Here is a 12,136-nt window from a genome sequence, read left to right as displayed (position 1 = left end):
TATCAAAGCTGAGCATCACTCCAGGGATGGTCTAGTCCTGAAGAGCAGGCCAGGAAAATTCCCAGTGAGTGATGAAATGAAGGACGGGAAGGATATCGCTGTTCCCTCTCCTTAGAGCCAGGCACAAGAGGCAGGCATTATATAGGCCACCGTCAAATAGTCCTTTGAGGCAGTCCCATGCTCTTCGTCTTCCCCTCCAGACTACCCATCTGCCCCAGTACCCTCTTTGAGTAGCCGTTTCTGTTTTTTCTCCCACTCTCATCAGTCCATCCCCACCGCCTGGTGTACAGCTTGAAACTGGAATGGGAGTATGGAATGGGGCAGAAACTGCCAGGGGAAATGAGAGCAATCACTGAGACATCCCTGGTTGCATACCTAAGGAAACCACTAGGGTCACCACACCCTTGAGGTGACATCCGCATGACTTATACGCCTCTTGGGGCTTAGCTTTTATTTGTTTGCTTTTCTATCAGTCTTACATGATCAGTTTAAAGGGCTCGATGTCATGTCCTCGCATTAGCAATCCAGGGTGCAATGCAAGCCCTGCCGTCTTCTGCCTCTTTACAAAAGGTTCAAGTAAAAAGGAAATCTATCCCAAAGAGCCTGTGGGTGGGATTTGTAGATCTGGGTACTTCTACGAGTAGAGACCATTGCCTCAGGCTGGGATAAAACTTGGTATTCGCAGCCCCTTCCAATATCCTGCCCATTGTGAAGCCCAGGGTGTGCTTCGTGCCGCGCCCGCCTCGCTCGAACTACAACTCCCAGGATGCCCTGCGAGCGGGGCGTGCGCACGCGCGTCTGAGACAGAGGAGGAACCAGCCGCACCGACAGCGCGGTCGAGTAGGGGTGCAGCCGGCGGCTGGTTCAGGCGACTCCCTGGGAGGCCGACGCAGGCAGACGGGCGGGTGCTGGGAACCGAGCGTCGGCTTGCTCCCCGCCGTTCCCGCGGGTTTGTGAAGAGGTCGGCGGCCCCAGCGGGCGCCAGTCAGGTAAGCGCAGCCCGGTGCTTTCCAGGAAGTCTGTCTGCGGGCGCGGCAGGGAGTCGCACACCGGCCATGGTGGCTGGAGAGCGAGGGAGGTTGCTGCCTTCCAGCCGCGTAGCTCCGGTCTCCTTCCCCAGGGCCCTTTTCGGGGAGCAGGGCGACGCTGGGGGCTGCTTTTGGGCGAACCGGCTCGGTGGGGGCCGTGGGACGCGCTGGGCGTCGCCTGCCGACCCAGGCGCGCGAACTCGGAGTTGCTGATGAATCATTCGCGGGCCCAGCCTCCCCGGGTTCGGGACCGGCCCCTTCCCCTCCCGGGAGCCGGCGCCCGCCGCGGCCGTGCGAGCGCCCTCCACCCCACCCAGGCGGAGCTCGGGGGACGATCCTCTCAAACGTTTTCTCACCCAGACTCCTTCAGAGGCTCTGCTTGTTGAAAGTTGGGGGGCGGAGGGGACCTAGGACACACCCTTTTTGTGATTGAAATCTGGCTGATCTTGCATTCGCCGTTTTGATCTGCTCTTAGAATTAAATTCCTGGCTCCCAGACAGCACAGCTGGATCCGGCTGTGAAGTTTGTGTGTGGGTTTGTTTTGAGGACGTGACTGGGTCGTTATATTTCTGCTTACAGAAGTTGGTGTTTCCTCCGCAAGCCTACATTCTGATTACAAACAGAAATGGGAAACAGCCGCAGTTTCTTTCTTTTTCATGTTTAGTTAAGAATCGCATTTCCAACTTGCCCTTGGCTTCTCTTAAAACCAAAAGTCATCTGGTAATGAACACTGCAGTAAAATTTATCCCAGGAGGTCAGTCTTCAACAGGAAATAAGCCTGTGGAGACTTAAGTTAGTTATGTGCAGTCTCTCGTGGTTTGTAACATTTTTATGCAGCTCATGTCTCTTTTTCTGAGACTCCTCCGGATTAGTTTTTTGGCAGATTAAATTTATTAATTAATTGACCTGTCAAAAATACGTTAGGTTTAGAAAAATAGCTTTGTCCAGGCTCATTTACTCTCGCTAGTTTCTTCCCTAGGCACCTTTTTGCCCTACCACTTTTTCAAGAGTCAGCAATCGTAATAGTATCCCCTTTCTTACCCATTTCTACTAAGCGGACAAAAAGATTATTAAAATGTGAGTTTCTATTTTATTTAGATCTCCGAGCTTTCTTGCATTTGCACCTCTGAGAATTTCTAGCTTGCTCATCTTCAAACTAAGGTTGTTGGACCAGATGACTCCAAGATTTTTTGAGCCCTTAATATTTCAGTCCTAAATATTTCTGATTTTTCAACATTCTTTTTTTTTTTTTAACTTACGTTCGGAAAACACTGGCCACATAAATTATTCCAAGCCCTGTGCTAGGCATGAAGGAACAAATATGAGTTCTTGAGAATGTTATTAACCTACTGCTCAATTTTCTTTAATCACATATTTTTATGAGTAATGCCTACGTTTTGTGGTATACATATTATGCCAAATTACAGTGTATTTAATAACTTCACCTGAAGTTAAATATGTAAAGGTCGCATCCCATTCAAAGATTTTTCAATCTTTACTGACTCATTTAAGCAAAACACAGGTTCGCTGCAACAGAAAGAAAGCATATGAGTGCACATACGTAGGACAGTGCTTTTCCAACTTTAACATGCATAAATCACTCAAGATATTGTAGGTTTGAAGGGGGGCCCTAAAATCTGTAAGTCTGATAGATGATGCTGTCAGAGACCACATTTTTAATATCAAGAATGGGGAGGTAATTATAAAGCTATTTAAGATGTTTATAATGACAATTTAAATACTGTACTGATACCTGTGATATTAGATACATATCAATTGCTTTTCCAGCTCTCAGTTAAAAAAAAATACTGTAATCGTATACACTCTAACAAAAACATCTGCCTTCATGACAAGTTTTTCTCCTTCCCTTTTTCTCTTTGATGCACCCTCTCAGCTTTTTTTCTGTCCTCCTCTTCCACCCTTACTTGTTTTTATTCACATTAATTCAGTAATTCACTAATTCAACAAGTATGTGTTTTGCTCCATTCTGTACACGGTGTTAGGCTCCTGGTGAATATGTGTAAGACATGGTTCCTGTCTAGGAGCTTACTCCCTTGGAGATGAGGCATATGCACTTGTTTATAGTTCACAGCACTTGTAAGAGCCATCTGCAGGAATAAAAACATGTGGTAGGTGTTCAGAGGGAGACATCTTTTCAAGTTGTAAGGGCAGAGAACAAATGAAGTCTAATTTTTTTTCCACTCACGAATCATCTCTGCCCCCCCCAGGCTGTGCTCTCTATACTATTTGAGTGTATGTGATATATCTGCATAGAAAACAGTACAGTCTTGTGCATTTATTTTATTTGGAACCTGAGATGAGCTGGGTATGTGAAAATCAGTAAGAACTAGCTGTGATGGCATGCGCCTGTAATCCCAGCTACTCTGGAGGCCGGTGCTGATGGATTACTTGAGCCCAGGAGTTCGAGGCCAGTCTAGGCAACAAAGTGAGACCCTGGCCCGAAAACAAAATTAGAAAAGAAAATCAATTAGATCTGGGCAATATCATGGGAGGGAAAGAGGCTGTGATGATAAAAATATACTTGGATAGAGACCAGCAAAGGGAGGGGAAAAGATAAAGAGGATTGAAACCAGAGGAGGAGCTAGTAAAATAGTAGGGGGAAAAATGATGTTGGTAGATATTCTGGTATCAGTCTAATGTACAATGATGATATTTAGGCTGTGTTATAGCTGGCAAACAAGTCTCTATGCTTTTCAGTTGCTCTTATGTTTAAATATGCGTGGACTCTCTGTTTTTGTGTGTGTGTTTGTGTTTGTTTTGAGTTGGAGTCTTACCCTGTCGCCCAGGCTGGAGTGCAGTGGCACACTCATGGCCACTCCAGTGTCGACCTGCCGGGCTCCGGTGATCCTTCCTGCCTCAGCCTTCCAAGTAACCAGAACTGCAAACGTGCGTTGCCACGCCCAGTTCAATTTTTTGATTTATTGTAGAGACGCAGTCTTGCCAAGTTGCTCAGACTGGTCTCGAACCCACGGCTCAGGCAATCCACTCGCCTCAGCCTCCCAAAGTGCTGGGATTACAGGCTGAGCCACTGAGCCCAGCCACGTGGACTCTCTTGATTAGAATAGGTGAGGAGGTATTATTCTCTAGGCTTTATTAGTGGCTAAAGCACTATCATCCTCTGGTCATTGACCTTCCTTGCTGATGCATGATTTATATAGTTTTATGTCAGATTTTTTAAAATCACAAAGGTAAAATCATATTGACAGAAAAATGGTATAAAAAAATAAGAAATTCTACTGGACCTATAACTGGTGCATTAAGTGCACATTACAATTGTAAAGATTCTACCAGGTGTGGTGGCTCACGCCTGCACTTTGGGAGACTGAGGTGAGAGGATTGCCTGAGTCCAGAGGTTTGAGACCAGCCTGGGCAACCTGATGAGGCTTAATCTCTACAATAAATAAAACAATTAGCCATGCATGGTGGCATACACCTGTGGTACCAGCTACAAGAAAGACTTGAGGCAGAAGGTTTGCATGAGTCCAGCAGGCCGAGAATGTGGTGGCCATGAGTGTGCCACTGAACTCCAGCCTGGACGACAGAGTGAGACTCCTACTCAATAAATAAATACATAAATAAAATTATAAAGACTCAAATTTGATTTACTATTTATGAAAAATATGTGAGCGTACATTCTTATATGTGTCTGTAATTCATTAGATTATTTATAGAATGAAGGAATAGAGGTGAATGATCCAAAGTGATAAATGATTAAAAATGCATTTGTGGTGTCCACGAATTTTATTTAAAACAAAATTATTAGCCTATATATTGAAACAGTGCTACTTTGCAATTTTTTGTGATGTATAATTAACATTCAACAAAATGCACATTTCCTAAAGTGTCTAGTTCAAGAAGATCTGACGATTTTATACACTGTAACTTCTACCAGAACAAGATAGGAAACATTTTTTATAATCAACCTAGAAAGTTTCCTCATACTTCTTTCCTGCCATTTTCCTCACCTATACTTCTCCAAAGGCAACCATTTTCTGACTCCATAGACTTCTGACACCACAGATTTGTTTTGCCTGGTCTTGGACTTCACATAAGTGGAATCATATAGTATGTGCTTTTTTGTGTCTGACTTCTTTCATGTAACTGTTTTTGAAATTCATCTGTGTTGTTGCAAGTATTAGTGGTTTGGCCTTTTAAATAAGTTTCTTGATAAATACCTAGAAGTGGAATTACTTGAGTCACAGGGCGTATGTATGTTTAACTTCATTAAAAAACTACCAAACTGTTCTCCAAAGAGGTTTATTCATGTGAGCTTCAGTTCCATAGTTTTAGTGTTACCAATTTTTAGTGTTGTTAACTTTTTAAACTTTAGTCACACAAGCCGGGCTCGGTGGCTCAGCCTATGATCCCGCGCCTTGGGAGGCTGAGGTGAGTGGATTGCCTGAGCCTGTGGGTTCGAGACCCACCTGGGCAACTTGGTGAGACCTCATCTGTACAATAAATAAAAAAATTAGCCTGGCATGGTAGCACGCACCTGTAGTTCCAGCTACTTGGAAGGCTGAGGCGGAAGGATCGCCGGAGCCCAGCGGGTCGAGGCTGCGGTGGTGGCCGGGAGCGGCCACTGCACTCCAGTCTGGGCGACAGAGTGAGACTCCAACTCAAAAAATAAAATAAAATAAACAAAAAAAACTTTAGTCACACAAAAATTTGACTAACTTATTATTATTTCATTTTGCATTTTTCTGATGATTGAGAATGTTAAGTACTTTACCATACACAAAGACACCTTTTGTTACGTTCATATCTTTTGCCTAGTCTCTCATTGGGTCATATGTTTATTTTAGAAGCTCTTTATATATTCTGGATACAAGTCGTTTGCCAAATGTCAGATGCCACGTGGTGGCATTTTTTTTTTTTTTTTTGAGTTGGAGTCTCACTCTGTCGCCCTGGTTGGGGTGCAGTGGCACACTCACTGCCACCCCAGCATCAACCTGCTGTCCAGCGATCCTTCCGCCACAGCCTTCCAAGTAGCCAGAACTACAGGTGCACGCTACCACACCCAGCTAATTTTTAATTTATTGTAGAGATGAGATCTCCCTAAGTTGCCTAGACTAGTCTCAAACCCGCGAGCTCCCAGATTGCTGGGATTAAAGGTGAGCCACCGAGCCCAGCCGGCAGTATATTTTTTTAAACCCATTTGGTCACTTGTCTGTTTTCAAAATGATGATGGGATTAGCAGAAATTTTGAGTTTTTATAAGTCAATTTTATCAATTTTTTGCGTTATAGTTAATGTTTTTTTGTGTTCTGATCAAGAAATTTTTAACTGTGTCCAGGGTTGGAAAGATACTCTGTTTTCTAGAAGCCTTATTATTCTAGGTTTTTCATTTAGGTCTGTGATTCATCTCAAATTATTGTGTTATGATGTACTATAGGAGTTTAATAGGGGTTTAGGTTCATTTTTCCCCCCCTGTACAGATATCTAGCTGCCCCAGCAAGGTAGGTTTTTTAAAAACTTTCCTTTCTCCATTAGATTGACTTGACATCTTAGTTGAAAAATCAGCTGAGGTTTTTTGTATTTTAATTGTGCTTATACTGTCAGTTTCTTAAGAATAGACTCTTTTGTTTGTTTGTTTTTTGAGTTGAATACTCACTGTCACCCAGACTGGAGTGCATGCTCACAGCCGCTGCAGCCTTGACCTGCTGGGTTCAGGCAGTCCTTCTGCCTTAGCCTTCCAAGTAGCTGGAACTACAGGTTCAACCACTATACTGGGTTAAGCGACAGAGTGAGACTCCAAATCAAAAAAAAAAAAAGTTTTTTATTTATTGTAGGGTTGAGGTCTCCCAGGTTGCCCAGGCTGGTCTTGAACACCTGGGCTCAGGCAATCCTCTCGCCTCCACTTCCCAAAGTGCTGGGATTACAGACGTGAGCCACCATACCCAGCAAATCTTTAAAAAAAAAAGGACTTTTATGCACCTTTTTCAGATTGGGATCCAGGGCTAGTTACCATATATTTCTTGATAGAAGAATGTCAATTATGAATTTGAATTTTAAATGGATTTTCTATGAGTAGAGTTAATGGAGACAAACTTTATTTTAGCAGCAATTGCACCTTGCCTATAGAACAGGCAAATGCTGGAGAGAAGGGAGGAGATTCAAGTCAGAGAGATTGCCTGGGAGTCTAATAGAACAAGCTATAGGGAGCTTAATAGTTTGTTTATTGGTTTGGTGAAAATAGATGTAAACATAGATAACCCATGTGTTTTAGTTTCTGTCTTTCTACTCCACTGTCCATTCCAATCTTTGGTGACACATAATTCCTGAATTTGCCTTGGAGCAATTCCCTTTTTTTTTTTGAGTTGGAGTCTCACTCTGTTGCCCAGACTGGAGTGCAGTGGCCACTCCCGGCCACCGCAGCCTCAACCTGCTGGGCTCCGGCGATCCTTATGCCTCAGCCTTCCGAATAGCTGGAACTACAGGCGCGTGCTACCACACCTGGTTAATTTTTGATTTATTGTAGAGATGAGGTTTTGCCAAGTTGTCCAGGTGGGTCTCGAACCCGCGGGCTCAGGCAATCCACTCACCTCGGCCTCCCAAAGTGCTGGGATTACAGGCTGAGCCACCGAGCCCGGCCTCTTGGAGCACTTTTTAAGGAGACAGGTTGATTTTTTTCCCTCTAGGTTTTCTTTAATAACACAATAAATGTTAACATTATTTTTAAAAGACTGTCACCCCAACTTCATTACCCTAATGTAGCTATATTCACTTTTCCTCATTTCTTTCCAGTACTTATTCATCCACAAATGTATTTTTTATATGATTGTAGTTATAGTGTACATGGGTTTTTTTGGGTCAGAGATTGAGTTGTAACTGGTGAATGCTGCCTTCTTTATGTGGAAGACGCTTGTTAGTAAAGACAAGCAACACTAGAGATGGAGAAAAGATGACTGGGGCTTACCAGTGAGGAATCTCGAATCCTAAAGCAGAAAAAAGCTGAGATTTTCAAAGACAAGGTTACCTTTTTATGGAATGCAGGACAACTTTGGTTTCCTTGTTCATTTCCTTTCTCCTCCTTCTCTCTAAGATATAATAGCCTTATTGAAAAATAACTTGCATACCATACAACTCACCCAACTCAGCCCATTAAACAAACCATGGGCTCATCACAGGGTTGTGTAACCATCACCACCATTTTAGAACATTTCTTCACACCAAGAAGAAATCCCTTACCATTTTACCATTAGCAGTCACTACTCACTTCCTTCCAAATTCCCTGCCTGCCCTCCCCTCACCCAAGTCCTAGGCAACCATTAATCTACGGTCTCTATGGGTTTGCCAGTTCTGGACATCTCATATAAATGGAATCATATAACATGTGGTCTTTGTGATTGGCTTCTTTCACCCTTGTACTACTCTTAACAGTTGATTTTGAGAATTACTAAAATACAGTCGAGGTTCCTCCTCAGTTGTGCACCTTTTTTGACCTGTAAAGATATACATTCCCTCCGGTATGTATGTTCAACACTCACACCCACGCACTAAGGAAGGAACACAAACACACTAAGACAGACTTACAAAGTAAGGTAACTGATACACAGTGATAACCCTCTACAAATAAACAGTTTCCTATCAGGGCATATCTAAGCACAAACATCACTGTCAGTACAAACAAGTGAACACAATTCCTGAAGTGTGTGTGAGGAAATGGATGAAATATGGTGAACCGGGAGAAAATGAGGGCTAAATGGACAAGAGTGAATAAGCTGATGGCAAGTTGAATTTATTGAAAGTATACTCTTCCGAAGTTTAAAAACACTTTCTAGAGCTTTCAGTTAAGTTTTTTAAGCCAGTAGCAATTATCTGATGTGTATATATTATTTGTTATTTATATGGACTTATAGGTAAGATTGTTATGGTTCCTTAACTATAGCATAGCAATTCCTTTGAGCAGGATATTATTAAAAATTATACTGTAGGGGATTTCCATTTGGAAAATTATAACCAAGAAAATATTTTGGTTCCCTGGGTGTGGTGTTCTAACTTTCATGAAGAGTTAAGGAATATTCCCTTGATACGCATATCCAAAAGGGGAGAGGAGGCCTCTCAAATGTGTGTATTATAAGTCTGGCTTACATCCAGGCAGCCTTGCCCTGGGGCAAACGTGGAAAGATTGGATATAGCCCCAAGATTTTATTTTCCTTCCTGGTGACTTGTTATTAAGTTAGTATTCTTTTGTTTGTTTGTTTTCTTCTTCAGTATGCCCACTGGAGTGCTAGACCTGCTGAGAAGGGAGGGAGACCTAATTTGATTGGGAAGTAGCAATAATATGTGAAATACTCAAGCCTCCCCCCACCCCTCTATTTTTCTGCTGTTGTCTTTTATTTATTTTTTTTTTTAGTTGGAGTCTCACTCTGTCACTCAGACTGGAGTGCAGTGGCCACTTCCGGCCACTGCAGCCTCAACCTGCTGGTCTCCGGCGATCCTTCTGCCTCAGCCTTCCAAGTAGCTGGAACTACAGGTGCGAACTACCACGCCCGGCTGATTTTTGATTTATTGTAGAGATGAGGTCTTGCCAAGTTGCCCAGGCGGGTCTCGAACCCGCGGGCTCAGGCAATCCACTCACCTCAGCCTCCCAAGGCGCGGGATTACAGGCTGAGCCACCGAGTCTGACTCTACTGTCGTCTTTAACATCTGTGGTTTTTTGGAGAAAAGTCATAGATCCATAGAAATGGGCCCTTCTATTAGTCAGTGGCACCCTCTACACCTGCCTTTCCTATGCCACTTTTCTTGAGCCCCTGTCTTGATTCCTTGTCAATGAATTCTCTCCTCCAACTCTCCTTAAACATCACTATTGATACAGTTGCCTGTGCCAGAGAGCAGCTCTAGTCACTGCATTCAGTCCCTTTGCCTGCCTCAGGAGAAACCATGTTCTCTTTTCTTCCTGTATTTTCCCACTGCCGGAACCCTATCTCTCCCTGTATCTCCTTTCAGTAGTACACCAGGGAAGCCTCTGCAGAAATGTTCTTTGAACTGGTTCTTGAAAGGTGTGAAGGGACTTGAACATGACAAAGAGTGCAAAGACCGGTTCTGGTGTAATGAACAGTGTGATGTGAGTACTGGAGCCAAGGCGCTTGGAGACATACTTCAGTATGTTACTGCTTTGGCTGTGATGTGGTGTGTGAACAGCACTCCTTTCACTTTACTTCTTTCCTTGGCTTCCCTCCCAGCCTCCTCTTATGCTTTGTTCTCCTTGCTAGTGTATTCTTCTTCTCCCCACTCTAGCTAGCTAAATCTATCCTTCCCTGACCACCCACATTGATAGCTGAACTTCTGTGGCACTAATAACCAGTTATTTTGCCAGTTAATTGTATATTATCTTGATTTTTTTTAAAAAATAGCTTTATGTGCATGCCCCATTTTCTCAGAGTGCATTCTTAAGTCTCAGGGAGCATAAACCCACCAAGGTAGCCTGCTAGCAGCATGACAGCAGAGTTGGGAGTTGTGATGTGTTACTATTGTAAGGCTCCCTGCAGTGAAAAAGGACCCAGAACAGACACTTAGAAAGACTCTGTAAGCCGGGCTTGGTGGCTCAGCCTGTAATCCTGCGCCTTTGGGAGGCTAAGGTGCGTGGATTGCCTGAGCCTGAGGGTTCGAGACCCGTCTGGGCAGCGAGACCTCATCTCTACAATAAATCAAAAAATCAGCCGGGCGTGGTAGCGCATGCCTGTAATTCCGGCTACTGGGAAGGCTGAGGCGGGAGGATCGCCGGAGCCCAGCAGTTCAAGGCTGCGGTGGCCAGGAGCGGCCACTGCACTCCAGTCTGGGCGACAGAGTGAGACTCCAACTCAAAAAAAAAAAGAAAGCCTCTGTGTTTCCTCTGTCTGTAGCTTGTATAGGCTTTCTTTGGCACCTTACTGTGCCTCTGCTCCATTCTAGGACATTCATTTTTTTCTTTCTTTTTTAAATCGGGGTCTCATTCTGTTTTCCAGAGTGAAATTCTGGGCGCAAGGAATCCTCCTGCCTCAGCCTCCCAAGTAGTTGGGATTACACCAAGCTCAGCGAAATTTAAGGATGGGGTAGGAGGATTGTTAAAGAGAAGTTTATACCACTGTGGAAAACATGAGGCAGTGAGGTAAAGATGAACTTGGGATATCTGAGACCCTGAGGAACAGCCTGATTAGAGCTGAGGATTCCTAGTGATTCTTAGCTCAAGTAGGAAGGGGAGTCTTATCAAAAGCACTCGAGAAGCTGTCAAAATACAAACATATTTTAAAAGTCTAAGTAAAGGAGGAAAATGTTAAAAGCCTTGTTCTAGGCAACTATAAAAGCAAGAGGCACCTAATACAGGAGCCTAGAGTCAGACAGGCAAAGAGCTTACTTGTCTGGAGTCTGGGAGATATGGCTTAATAAAACAGTGTTTTTTACTTCCTCTCTTTATGAGATTCCAGAAATTTATCTAGGTACTGGAACCCTTTCTGGGAAGGGGCAGGGTCCAGAGACACAGGACTTTAAAGGCCTGCACAGAACTTTAGAAAAGTTGTCTCTTGATGTTTTCCTTGGGGAAAAGACCTTGAGAAAACATACCCCAAACCTGGCCTCAATCCCAGTTTCAGAGTTTCAGTTAAATAGGGCTTTTGGTCCCAAGCTGTGGAACTTGGGAGAATGTATAATTATATATCTCTTAAAATGAGTTTTGCTAGTAGCTTCACAGATTGCTAGTTTTTTAATTTTAATTCATGTTCTGAAATTCTAATACAACTGTGTGGTGGTTAGTGGTTCTTATTGTTTTGTTTTTTCTACCAAAGTATTTTTTGCTATTACCTGAATGTGGCATTGCAGAATTCAAAGTCAGAGACAATATTTATTTATTTATTTTTTCACACACAGCATCAAAATAAACAAATAATTGAATTGTCCTGTAAATTAAAAATGGAATTAATAAATGCATATGGGCCGGGCCAGGCATGGTGGCTCAAGCCTGTAATCCCAGCACTTTGGGATGTCGAGGTGAGAGTATTGCTTGAGCCCACGGGTTCGAGAACAGCCTGGGCAACTTGGCGAGACCTCATCTCTTCAATAAATCAAAAAATTAGCCAGGCATGGTGGCACATGCCTGTAGTTCCAGCTACT

The 12,136-nt window shown here is 43.5% G+C and overlaps 1 protein-coding gene across 1 annotated transcript in view; it reads left to right on the top strand.

Annotated features, from left to right (window-relative positions):
* The first annotated feature begins 784 nt into the window (after nt 1–784).
* The window catches only part of TMOD3 (tropomodulin 3), an 82,159-nt gene continuing 70,807 nt past the window's right edge, over nt 785–12,136 (top strand). Inside the window, exon 1 of the mRNA XM_008072586.1 lies at nt 785–989. The gene's annotated coding sequence lies outside the window, so the exon portion shown is untranslated. The remainder of the gene's footprint in view (nt 990–12,136) is intronic.

This window comes from Carlito syrichta, unplaced genomic scaffold (genome assembly GCF_000164805.1).
Source record: "Carlito syrichta isolate Samal-C Ts95f unplaced genomic scaffold, Tarsius_syrichta-2.0.1 Scaffold315355, whole genome shotgun sequence".
Taxonomy (NCBI): domain Eukaryota; kingdom Metazoa; phylum Chordata; class Mammalia; order Primates; family Tarsiidae; genus Carlito; species Carlito syrichta.
The sequence above is the reverse complement of the archived record's forward strand: the minus strand, read 5'-3'. Positions and strand labels throughout refer to the sequence as shown.